This window comes from Pogona vitticeps, chromosome 2 (genome assembly GCF_051106095.1).
Source record: "Pogona vitticeps strain Pit_001003342236 chromosome 2, PviZW2.1, whole genome shotgun sequence".
Taxonomy (NCBI): domain Eukaryota; kingdom Metazoa; phylum Chordata; class Lepidosauria; order Squamata; family Agamidae; genus Pogona; species Pogona vitticeps.
The window spans coordinates 271,729,440-271,743,194 of NC_135784.1; positions in this window are offsets into that span (position 1 = coordinate 271,729,440).

The following is a 13,755-nucleotide window of genomic DNA, read 5'->3' on the forward strand; positions in this document are numbered from 1 at the left end:
CCACTTGCTGTGCAGCATGTGTCACGCGTCGCTGGCATCAACGTCGCTACGCCAACTGCGGCAGTAGCCCAGCTCTTGCAAGAAGGACGACTTGCCAGAACGGTAAGTCATCCCCATCTCTATTCCTGACTGCTGGTAATGGTGATCAGCAGTGATGGAAGATGTGGTCCAAAACATGACAAAATTTAATATGGGCTATATTGCTGGTTTCTAATCTGAATTTCCACTGGGATATGGGACCAGATGATTGCAATTTGGTTTATCTCTCTATGACTTCATTGAGTCTCTTTTGAACTACATGATGTCTGAGAGCCATTTAGCTAAAGGACAACTAAAGGTGGATTGTTAGATTGAAGGATGAAAGGTCAGAGAAATGGAGGGGGAGAGAAGACACATAGCATCTAGTATTGCTACCAATAGTTATAACAAAAGACTGCTTGTATATTCAACATCCTTCTCTCCCTTCGTCCCTCCTGCCCTTTAATTTTTGTTTTTGTTGGTGCTACAATTTTTTATCTTTCATTTTCATAAAATGTTCTTCATTCAGGAAGTCTTTCTGTGCATGCCATTTATTTCCATAAATATAATTTCTTTAAAAATAAGCATTTAAGAGTCCATGAACATTCTAAAGATAAGGGTATTTAATCTTGATGAATCCACAGCAGGGTTACATTGTTTATTATAGCAAAAATAATAAAATGTCAGCATGGATTGAAATTAGGATTCTTTCATATCCGTAGTCAACTCTGTTATTTCCCTCCCCTCATAAATACTTGCGAAGTGAAAATACTTATTATTCCTGTCAATCTCGCCAGGAAATAACTTGCTGTTGCTGGTTTACACAATCTGTGTTGGTTGCTGTGAGGCAGAGACAGATGTAAAAGCAGCAACAGCAGGCATTCATTTAAGAAGCATCTGTATTAGAACTGCATGATATAAAGAAATTAAAGGCAACAAGCTTCCTTTGGTGTGTTTTCATGTGTTGTCAAAGAGGAAAGAGTATGAAGGCAGTAAGATATTTGAATATGTGCCACTATACACAAGCAGTAGATATGTGAGTCATAAGGAAATGTGGAATTGGCATAAAACTGTAGGTTTTAGTAATAAATAAATACTCATCAACTCATTAGATTTGGAGATGACACAAAAGTGGTCTGTGTGTGTGTGTGTGTGTGTGTGTGTGTGTGTGTGTGTGTGTGTAACTGTAAGTCAGAATGAAAATTTAAGATTATTAACAGATGAGTGAAGTTGGCCAGGAAAAAAAAACATTTTCAAAGGAATAAATATAAAACTGCATTTAGGCAGGGGAAACAAAAATCAGATGCTTAAAGATTCAATAGACAACTGGCTAGGATGTCAAGTGTGTGAAAGGAATTGAGAGATATAAGCAAACCACAAGTTAAATGTTAGTCGGTACTGTGATGAGGTGGCTAAAAAATTAATAAAAGATAAAAATTTTTTTAAAAAAACACCACCTAAAAAGAAGCTTCCAGTCCAAAGTCAAGGTGTTAATGAGGCCTGTTGCTTTATGTTCTGTCACTGAGAACCATAAATTGTGTGGGGACACATAAGATAAAAGGCTTTCTTGGCTATACAACCTCAGGTGTGGGATTCTTTTCTCCTAGAAACTTGATAGGTCCTAATGTTGATTTTACTTTTGCATCCGGTTGTTCACCCAAGCCTTTGGTAAAGAAGGATTGTGACTCAAACAGCGTTGTGGAATACTTTGTAATATGTATGGGATTGATGATTTGATGGTTTAAAATAGTTTAACCTCTCTGATATGTTTTAAATTGTTACATTTTAAGTAATTGTTTAGGTATAAAATTATATCCAAACATTATATTTATATATTTAGAGTTTTAAGCTGTTTTTGTTCTACCCCACCCTGAAATCATCATCAACATTATCATAGAACAGTAGAGCTAGAAGGGCCCCTATGGATCAGTGGGGAATTGAACTTCCAACCTCTGGCTCCATAGCCAGATGCCTAAATCACAGAGCTATCCAGGAGTCCTGTGATATAGGGCAGGATATTAATTTGTTAAATAAATAAATAGGTATTCTGCTACTGGACTCTATCAGTGGAATTATAGACTAGATCAAAGGAAATATCTATCACTTTCTTTTCCTTTGCCTGAAGTTCATTTGGAGCCTTGTATATTGTAGTTATCAGTAGCCTGTGTGCTTAAAACATACAAACCATAACAACATAGATTGTTGTAGGTTTTTCAGGCTGTCTGGCCGTGTTCTTGAGGTTTTTCTTCCTAACATTTTGCCAGTCTCTGTGGCCAGCATCTTTGGAGGACAGGAGTTGGAACTCTGTGCTCTGGTGCAGTTTGTGGGATAGTTGAGTATTTATAGCTGTGGGATCAGCTTTTTGTCCTTTTCAGTAGATTGGGTGATTGTGGTGATTGTTTACGTGTATTGTTCTGATAAGGGGGAGAGATGATCTGTCACTGTGATTGATGGGTGTTGTTAGCTGGTCTTTTGTGTGCAGTGATCACTGCTCCTTATGGCTGGGTAGAGTTTGTTGACCTTCTGCAGGCTGTGTTTTTCAATGTTGGGAGAAAAGCTTTGTTGAGTTGTAGACTTCCTTCTTTTTTGTTGAAGCTCTGCTGGTGTTTCTGGATTTCAATGGCTTCCCTGTGCAGTCTAACATAATGATTGCTGATGTTGTCCAGTACTTCTGTGTTTTGAAATAGAATTTTAAGTCCAGCTTGTTTCAGGTTATGTTCAGCTACTGTCAATTTTTCTGGTTGTTTTAGTCTGCAGTGTCTCTCATGTTTTTTGATTCTGGTGTGGATGCTAAGTTTTGTGGTTCCAATATGTACCTGGCCACAGCTGCAAGGTATCTAGTATACTCCTGCAGTGGTGACAGGGTCTCTTTTGTCCTTTGCTGACCATAACATTTATTGTATTTTTGTTGTGGGCCTGAATACTGTTTGTAGGTTGTGTTTTTTCAAAAGTTTCCCTATGCATTCCGTGACCCCTTTGATGTATGTCAGAAATACTTTATTTGTGGGTGGCTGTTTTTCCTCTTCAGTTTGGTGTTGTTTTCTTGATTTGATAGCTCTTGTGATTTCATTCTTGGAATAGCCATTTGCCTGTACGGCCCAATTCAGATGGCTGAGTTTGGTGCTGAGAAATTGAGCTTCACAATTCCGATGTGCATGGTTTACCAGTGTTTTGATTATGCCTCTATTTTGTCATGGGTGGTGGTTGGAGTTTTTTTTTTTTAAGGTAACAGTCTGTGTGGGTGGGTTTTCTGTAGACCTTGTGTCCCAATAGGAGGTCAGTTTTGTGTGTGGCCATGACATCTAAGAAAGGGAGTTGGCCCTTTATTTCTTTTTCCGTGATGAACTGTATATTTGGGTGGATGCTATTGAGATGGTTTAGAAATTCTTCCAGTTTTTCTTCACTATGTTTACAAATTGTGAAGGTGTCATCTACATATCCAAACCAGACTGTGGGTGTGAAGGGTGCCGAAGCCAGGGACTGTTTTTTAATGTTCCATGTAGAAATTTGCTGTAACTGGCCTGAGGGGGCTCCCCATGGCCACTCCATCTGTCTGTTCATAGAACTCATTATCCCGCTGAAAGTAGCTGGTCATTAGGCAGTGTTGGAAAAGTGTCTTGATGTCTTCTGGAAAGATCTGCTGGATGAGTTTCAGAGTGTCCTTTATCGGTACCTTGGTGAATAGGATACTACATCAAAGCTGATCAGTCTGTCCCTGGGGTTGAGTTTTAGGGTGCTGATGTTGTTTATGAAATATCTTGAGTCTTTTATGTTGGATAAGGTTTGTCCAATGTGGGTCTGTAGAAGGGTGGCTAGGTACAGTATTTTGCTAATTCATATGTCAGGGAGCTGATGGCACTTACAATGGGCCTGAGTAGGATTGAGTCTTTGTGGATTTTGAGGAGTCCGTATAATCTTGGTGGGAGAGCTTCTGTCTTGCTGATTCATTGAAGGATGTTGGAGTGCAGGTAGGAACTCCTGATCAGCGTGTTTGTTTGTTTTGTGATTTTGTTGGTTGGGTCCCATTTCAGTTTTCTGTAGGTGGTGGAGTCTGGAGGTTCCTTGATTTTGTCCTTGTATTCTTCTGTTTGCATGATAATTATGGCATTGCCTTTGTCTGCTGGCAGAATGATGATGCCAGTGTCTAAGTTTAGGGACTTGATATTTATCTCCTTTCTTGTTATGTTGCTGTTTGGGGTTTTTGCTTTTCGTAGGATCCTTGTCACTTCACCTCTTATTTCTTCTGCTTTTTCTTCTGGAAGATGATATAATGCTGATTCCATGTTAGCAATAATGTCTTCCAATGGAATTTTACTGGGTGTGACTGCAAAGTTTCCTCCTTTGGCTAAAACTGAAGTTTCCTCCAGGGAGAGTTGGCATTCAGATAGATTGATGACAATGTATGAGGTATCTAGTGTAGTGTATCCAGTTGACTTGTTTGGCATTTGTTGAATTTGTTTTTGTCTGGCTGTGTGGGTCACCATTTCTTTTTCCATCTTTTTGTAGGAGAGATTTTGTCCCAATCATGACTTTTCATTTTTGGCTGATATTGATATGTAGGAATAGTAATTCTTTTTCTGTGGAGTCCAGTTTTTTGCGGGTTGTGTGGATTCTTTCCTGTAGGAGGGCATGTTCCAGGCGGTCATAGATGCAGCTAGCCTGAGGGGAAATCAAGGTCTTTTTTGCCCTGAGGAAGGCCAGTATGGTTTTTGTATTTCTGCAGCATAATAGAAAAGTTAAAGAACATAGTAGGTGTGCTCTTTTGCTTTGGAGTCTTTCCAGTCTCCGGGTCTGTCTGACCGTTTCCTCCCCGTAGAGGCATTCAATGTATTCTTGAAGGCTTTCATGGCCTGGATCCATTGGTTGTTGTAGGTTGTTGTAAGCTGATCTCAGAGCTATAAATACTATCCCACAAACTGCACTAGAGGACAAATAGAGTTCTGACTTCTGTCCTCTGAAGATGCCGGCCACAGAGACTGGTGAAACATTAGGAAGAAAAAGCCCAAGAACACAGCCAGACAGCCCGAAAAACCTACAACAACCAATGGATCCACTCTGTGAAAGCCTTTGTGAATACATAACAACATAGTTTGTCAACAGTGATATTTTTGTAGAAACTGCTAGGCACACATCACACAACAGATTTATGAATCTTATCTGAACCAAAGTTACCATAGAGTTAAGATGAATTTTATTTATCCTCTAGCCAATGTACCCACCAAACTGGCTTCTTATAAAATTCCTTTTTAAAATATAGGACATCACTTGGAATAATAGTTATGTCACTGGCTGGGGAGCTATAGGCTACAAACAATGATCACTCGTTACTATGTATGTAACAAATATTCTCTCTCCCCCCCCCCCATTCTTAATGAAAAAAGCAGTGTTTCAGCACATCAAGATACACTGTCCAAAAACTGGTAAGATTTTTCCTTCCTGAACAAGAGCAAAAAGACCGATACTTTTTAAAAGTACCAGAACTAGGAAAAATAAGGGTGTGTGTGTGTGTGTGTGTGTGTGTGTGTGTGTGTGTGTGTGTGTGTGTGTGTGTGTGTGAGTGAGTGTCTGTCTGTCTCTCTCTCCCTCTCTCTGTGTATGCGAGAACCACACTGTATTTTGCACAAAATGTGAGTTTTCTGCAAAAAAAATATTTTATACAAAATACACAAGACAGTTTTGTACAAAACTCAGTACATAAGTGTAAAAAAACAATACTGTGAATCTCTCTCCAAAAATGTTCTAGAATGTGAAAAATGTACCAAAGCTCTCATAATCTCATTCACCAAGAAGAATGGTTTTGGAAATTCTTTGTTCTTATTTCTAAGAACAAAGATCTGCACTCCTGCTTTCTGTCATCAGACATCTGCAGCTGGCAAGGCACTTACTACTCCTTGGTGGTTGGTCTGGAGTTTGTTCCTACTCCTTCCATTCCATCATTTATATCATAATCCAGTATGAAACAGATCCTACTTATGTCCACTCAGAAGAAAGATTATTCTATGCAAAGAGCCGTGGCCCCTACAAAATGTGTTTTGCAGCAGACCCTCTGAGAACTCAGATTTACACATTGTGAAGCCAGCTCATTGTTTGAGAAGAGGGTTAAAAATATTTTAATATAAAGAAGGGTGTGCAAAGAAGGGTTTTTTTTAATGCATGATAGTCATACCCTATTAGCTGAAATGAGCACCCCCTTAATGTGTGGTCTGGGCCAGAGTACCCTGCTGCCCCCTCACCTTGTGAAAGTTTGTTCAGCAGTGCATACTTAGAAAGGATACAGTGGACCCTCGACTTACAGACTTTTCAAGTTACAGACTTCTCTGGTTGCAAAATTTAGATTCGACTTGCAGCCAGAGAATTGACCTACAGACCAGAAAAAACCCAAAATGGAACAAAAATAGAATAAAAACCACTGGTTATGGGATTAATCGGTTTTCAGTGCATTGTAGGTCAATGGAGATTCGACTTACAGACTTTTCGACTTGCAGCCACCATTCCAATACGGATTAATTCCTTAAGTAGAGGGTCCACTGTATTTAGGATTCTAGCTTTAGATTCCTATAAAAGCTATAATGCTCTCCACTTTTTAGGAAGGAGAATTGGAAGAGGAAGATTATAATGATGCAGCAAACATATAGTGGGTTTGCAGCATTTGATTTTGTATTTCCAGAATTGAAGCTTGTTAGGTGCTAAACAGAGGGACATGGTGGTGCTGCGGGCTAAACCGCAGAAGCCTGTGCTGCAGGGTCAGAAGACCAGCAGTCGTAAGATTGAATCCATGTGACCGAGTGAGCACCCGTCGCTTGTCCCAGCTCCTGCCAACCTAGCGGTTCGAAAGCATGCAAATGTGAGTAGATTAATAGGGACCACCTCGGTGGGAAGGTAACAGCATTCCGTGTCTAAGTCGCACTGGCCATGTGACCACAGAAGATTGTCTTCGGACAAACGCTGGCTCTATGGCTTGGAAACGGGGATGAGCACCGCCCCCTAGAGTCGAACACAACTGGACAAAAATTGTCAAGGGGAACCTTTACCTTTACCTTAGGTGCTAAACATCCTTCGTTAGTGATCTTTGGCTTCACTCCCTCATGTTTTCTAGGATGTTGTGGGTAGAGAGAATGACTAATGTTATAGCTGCTGGCTGTCCATCCTTTGTCAAGTGGACTGTTTGCTAAAATAGAGATAATTAGTAAATGTTCCATTAATTTTACAAGGCACAACTAAGTCTGACTGAATGAAAGTGCTTCATTAGGGAGACAGAACGGGGAGGAATGAAAGGCAAATGAATGACTTTTATTCATTCTGTGAGGACTGAATGAAAAAAGTATGGCTTCTCTTGACTCTTGATGGTGCGGAAACAATCCTGCTAATGCAGTTTAGCTGGCCTGAAGCAGCCAACAGGAAGGATAATAGTTGGTAGAAATGGATCAGGGAAAGCTAATGCAGCAGAAAAAGCAAGACAAGAATCAAGAATGGATTTCACAAATGAAGGAGGCTCCAAAATCAGCATAATCTCTGATTACAGAGAAATTCCTTTCAGTTTGCTTAAAAAAACGATTATTATTCTTGTCCAATCTGTACCTTCCCCTCAACCATGGAATGTGGATTTGAATGGAACTTGTGTCCATAAAAACTTACATTCCACAGGTTGCAGTCGCATGCACATGCCAAAAATATGCATTTGATAACTGCATTTTTCTACTCTTTCAGAGGCTGGACATCATCATGTTGTTTTGATGTCTGATGAACTGGCTTAAACAATAATGAAATGCTGCATTTAAATCTTTGAGTTCTTCAACCAGTAAGTTTGTTTCATTCCTGGACTTCTTTTCCTCTTCATTTTACTTTGAATTATCAGGTATAAAATTCTGGACCTTTCATTTTTCATTAAGTGACCAGAATATTCTGGCTTTCTGCATTTTATATTTTATGATTTGTGTATTTACTTTTGTACTTCTTCATTGGTCACCCTCTGAATATTAAAACAAATCTTATTAGCCTGCATTTAATTCACATTTCAAATGCTTCTATGTTTTGTTTTGTTTTATAGTAAGCTGTGGTATAGTCCATGAATCCATGCTGTACAGTAGAACTAAGAATGCATAGCACCATGTAATTCATAGTGTCAAAGCCAATTTTAAGGTGTATGTGTGTGTGTTTTTTAATTCTCCAGCTTAAGAAAGCTGCTTTTGGATCTTCAGTGTTCTCTGGGTTGCTTGATTGATTATCAAAGATTTCATTTTTAGACCATTATCACTACTTAACTTGATTGACTTTACTGAGTAACCTTTTCACACTATATAATCATCAACTCATAATGCCGTGTTATCTGCAAACCAGATGGCATTGTTGAGCTTTCCACTGACAATCATTTAAATCAGGAAGTGCTTTGATAAAGGTGTTTTTGAAGTACATATTGAAAAGGGTGATTAGTGTGCACATTTTGTAAGTCAATGTGAAAAAAAATTATTTCAAAATGCACATAAAATGCTTAGATTTTGAAAAAAGCACATAGAATTACATTCATCATTCCAGAAAAGAACCCCAGTGGATCTGAGCTGAAACAAGTTTCAAAACAAAAATCAAAGAAGCAAAACTCACTTGAATTTTGCTAATTCACACATTCTTATTCTATTCATAGTTAATCAGTTTTGAGATTATCCAGTATAAGGGGAAACACAAAATAAGTACCTTGACCTGAGATGAAAGAAGCATTGCCCTCCCACTCCGGAATAATGAGGTAAGACACAGGTGATGGGTAGAAATAGGGCCACACTTTATTAAATCAACATGCCATAACTTATGGCTTAGAAACCAGAGGCCTCTGGTAGTGTGGTATCAGGCTTGGTGCCAAAGGTCTCACAGGACCCCCTCACCAACCTATATGGGTGAGTACCACCCCCCCCCATTGTTGGCATGACCCTAGGCAGCAAAATATCAAGCCCCCCCCCGGCATGCAGGCCCCCAGCCTTTGGCAGGACTCAGCCTGGGGAGGGCCCCAGCAGGTCTCTTTCCTCCCAGACTGTAACTGCACAATCTGCAACATTGAAAGTTCAGACCAACTATGTACTGCTTGAACTACATGGGCACTCACTGATTCAGTTTCCTTCCACAATACCCACCATGGCTCATTCCCCCCATTCTGCCAAAAGTGTTGGCATGCAGGCCCCTACAAAGATCCCTCAAGAAAATCTCTAAACTAGCCTCAGATAAATGAACCCCATCACCTCTATAAAGCTCTGGTTGGTCCAATTGGATCTCCGGGTGTCCTATTGCTGATCCTAAGCTATTAACCATTGCTCTGCAAACTTCCTTATTAACTTTCCTACGTGCTCTATTTATGCAACTAGCATTGCAGTCAGCCATCTAACCATGCCGAAGAATAATCGTGGACCAAACTATTCTTGAAAAATCGGAACTTTGCCTTCCACCTCCTCAGATCAGCCAGAATGTCCAGCACAAGGGACCTGGAACTTCTCCTGGCCAAGTCATTACCCCCACCCCCAGATGAACCAACAACACATCTTGGGCCCGGCTGCGACTGTGTCTGCCATGCCAGAAAAATTGGCCCAAAACAGGCCCCTCCAGACAAGCCATTTCAAGCTCGCTGCAGGTTGCATTCCCAAATCTCGGCCCAGTGGGGTGCTGTCACTATGACAAAATAAGTAGCCCTGATTTCCCCCCCCCTTTTCTTAAGATAATCCTCCAGGGCCCTAACTGGGCATATTTCTAAATTGGAGTAAGTCCCTAGTGAGATAAATGCTCCTTTCCCTAATTGATCTGTTTTAGATCTCCAGATATGCAATTGTAACCTGTCTTTGCCCATTGTGACATCTGTAAGTTATAACACCATTCGTGATGTGTCACGCTTGCCGGCTGCCACAACCTCACTAATATGAAATGCTCCAAAAATGTCAAAAGTGTTGTTGCCTGAAAGAGGAAGCCTCATACCTATCACTACAAATGTTGCCCCATGATTCACCAAGCCTCATCAGTATGGCTGGAGAAAAAGAGGACCTATCATTGGGTGTTCTAATTCTTTCCTTACTCCATCCTTCAACCATCTTACAAAATCTAAAGTCCCCAGTGGAATCAGTTTATCCAAGAGCCTTAGCCTGGAATGCCAGTGCTGACATCTTGCCCTGAATACAGCTAGTGCCCCATGCCCTTTTGAAAAAGAAAAACACCAAATTATTTTAGGTGATCAACAGGTATGGGCCACATCTGTTCCAACTGCTTGTGAACTCTAAATGGTCTCAATTCTTCACAAACTGCAAAGTAACCCCACTGAGTACTCGGGGCAAGAGCCATCCCTATTACTCATTGTGCCTCTTGCCTCTATTCTACCATACCTCTTGTGGGAGGACTTCTGTCCACCTGCAAGCTCCTGGAGCCAATGCCCTGAACTGCTCCATCTGTTGACAGGACAGGGCGTCAGCTATATTGTTGTCTATGCTGGGGATGTGCCTTGCATGAAATACTATATTAAATTGTAATGTGTGTAATACTAGCACCCTCACAAGCTTCATGACCTGTTCAGATCTAGAAGACATGTTATTAATGACAAGCACCACTGCCATATTATCGCACCAGAATCTGACTACTGAATTGGCCCATTCCTCAGCCCATAAACAAGGGCGCTGAGAATGGGAAAAAACTCCAGGAGTGTCAAATCCCTGGTCAGTCCTGACCTTTGCCACTCCTCAGGTCAAGTCCCTGCACACCAGCGACCCCGGAAATAAATGCCAAATCCTAATGACTCTTCAACCCTCTTTGTATTTGGAATTCATTCTGGAGGTGTAATTCTGCTCTCCAGAATGAAACTCCGTTAAAATTGTCCAAAAATTGTTGCCACATTTTCAGAACTTGTCTCATGCCTGCTGTAATCCTAAGTCTATGGAAAGATCCTCCATGGCTGCACAAAAAGGCCCTACCTGGGGCAAGTACCCTACAAGCAATACTCAAATGGCCCACTGTCTCCTGTAACTCTCTTAGGGTGGTCTTCTTCTGCCTCAATAGATGTCTCAGTATTGGTGACAGATATCCAACTCTATACCCAAGAATGTGATGTTAGGTGTTGGCCCTTCTCTTTTCTCCTCAGCCAAAGGAAGCCCAATCTCCGAGACAATTTCTCAAAATTCTCCACAAAGTGCCTTTAATTTCCAGAATCCTTGCAACACAAAAAAGAAAATCATCTAGATATTGGGCCATGTTATGGAGGTCCCCCCCCATCTCGGTTCCCATTCCAAAAAGGAGCTAAAGCGCTCAAACACTGCACAGGATACTGAGCAGCCCACAGGTAATGCTCTATGGATGTAAAAGACACCCTCAAAGGAAAAACCTAACAACTCAAAATCCTCTGGGTGAACTGGCAGTAGACGAAAAGCCTATTTTACGTCAGTCTTGGCCATCTCTGCCCCTATGCCACGTACCCTAATCGTGCATACTGCCTCGTCAAACGACATATACTGTGTAATGCAAAGCTCCTGTGGCATGCCGTCATTGACAGAGTCACCTTCTGGGTAAGAGTAGTGATTCATGAGCCTGAATTCACCTGGGACCTGGGACCCCAAAGGAGAAACCCAGATATGCGGGACTGGTGGCTGAACAAACGGAACTAACACTCTGCCTTCTCAGACCTCCTTCTCAATTTTTTGTTTAATTATTTCCTCCTTACCTTGAACAGACTTCAGTTTTTTGGCAAACGTTGCCTTGCGTCTCCCCAAAACTGGAATACGAAAACCTAACTGAAACCTATCAAGTAAATATGCTGCCACTTTCTTTAAAAAGTAGTTAGCCAACAAAACTGTAAGCGCCTCCAATTGAATAGGGCCGGGCCTTTTTTGTTGCATGAGTTGCTGCATCAGGCTTTCCTGTTACTGGGAACTGAAATTATACCCAGTGTCAGGTACAGAAGGATACAGCCAAATCCCAACTCTCTCCTATGCCCCAGTAGGGGTGGAGAAAGGTGTTGGGGGATAAGGGGCTCACCAGGCACCAGTGGATGAACCCAAAGGCACCTGACTTGCCGGCCAGCCCTGTACGCCCATGGTCAACTGCTTCTGCACTTATGTTCCCAACCCCCACGGCTACATTGGCAGGACTCCACTAATGTCTGGTGCAGCAGTGAGCTCACCTGACATTTGAGTAGTGGCTGCATCCCAGCTGGTTGAAGGCCTTTCACCATCCAACCTGCTGTCCTTGACCACTTTCTGCCTCTGGACTTCTTTACTGCCTGGTCATGCATGCACGCATTCAGCTCTGCTCTTGACCTGGCCAATCAATTCTGCTGGCTGGCATTCCCTTGATGAATCTGCAACTCCCAATGCTCCTTGCACATTACCCTTTAAAGCAGCAAAGCGAGACATGAGATTATCAGCAAGGGCTTTCAGTTTAGCACGCTTGTGTGCCTTGAACTCCCTTGCTGAGTGCCTAGGCTAATTGTCCTTAGCCCCCTTATGTGCTTGGCTAGCCTTCCGCTGCTCCAATGCTGCTATTCTAGCCTATATTTCTTCCCTCACAGGCCACTCCTCCTCATCTGATTATGATGATACAACTGGAGGGGGAGCCCTGGTAGACCTGTGCTTTGCAGGCTGTTTGCCTTTGCTATTGCCCTGACCCTTTTTTGGTGCCATGCCTGCTAACCAAAGCTCTTACTACATAATCTACCTGCTAGCCAGGCACAGAACTCTTACTAATGTGCTCCAATTGTAAAGAACAGCCTATGTTGTACCCTTATTTTTTGCCTATTTATTTAGCTATTAATTTATTATATATATATAAGGGTACAACATAAGGTGTTTAGTACAAGCCCTCAGGAGTAGCTAACCAACAACTGGTAGTTGCTGTAAAGCAACTATTCCTGTTATTATAATCTTATTTAATTTTAATTTGAACATATTTATTTATTTATTTATTTATTTATTTATTATTTTATATTATTTTATTTTTAAAAATGTGCATGTGCAGATGTCTGTAAGCATGCCACTTTCAATTAAGTTTAAAGAAACCTCAACAAACACACAATGATGTAATTAACCACGTGTATTGAGGTTATAACTCTGTCCCCCAACTAACTGCCTTTAGTGTGTGTTTATTGGGGGGGGTTGCCCTGTCCCCAACTGTCTCAATCCAAGAGCTGAGCCCAATGGAGGTGGTTACCATCCACTTAGTCCTGAAGCTTATGGAACCCTTGGAACCCTTATATATAAAAAAGCAAAAGAAATTCTGTTTTTCTCCAATTCCTTCTGCCTTTTTCTTTTTAAAAAACAAAATGGCTATAAGCAGGCTCTGCCAGGTATCAAGGCTGAGCCCTGACACTACACTCCAACCTTGGGGAGTGCCAATGCACCCCCCCACAGCTTCCTCCACACTGTTTAAAAAATCCCTGCAGCACTGAACACAGCCGCTGCCAGGGAACACAGGCCTCAAAAGAGGCCCCTCCCACCAGGTAACTACAAGAATAGCACATCTCATACTATCCTGAGGGGAGGGCAAAGGACCTGCACTCAGCGACAAGCGCTGGTGGAGCTGACAAAAGAAAATAACTAGAAAGACTGGAGTGGGTCATATTTCCTGTACCTAGAAATAAAGAATACAAGTGTAATTACTACTGTTTGTGTGTGGTAATTTCTTGAGGAGATAAGAGGTTTTGTACATTTTTAATCTCCATCCCTGTAATCTGTGTCATGGCAATCTGTATGAACATGATATAAATTAAATCTGACAGGCCCTACCATA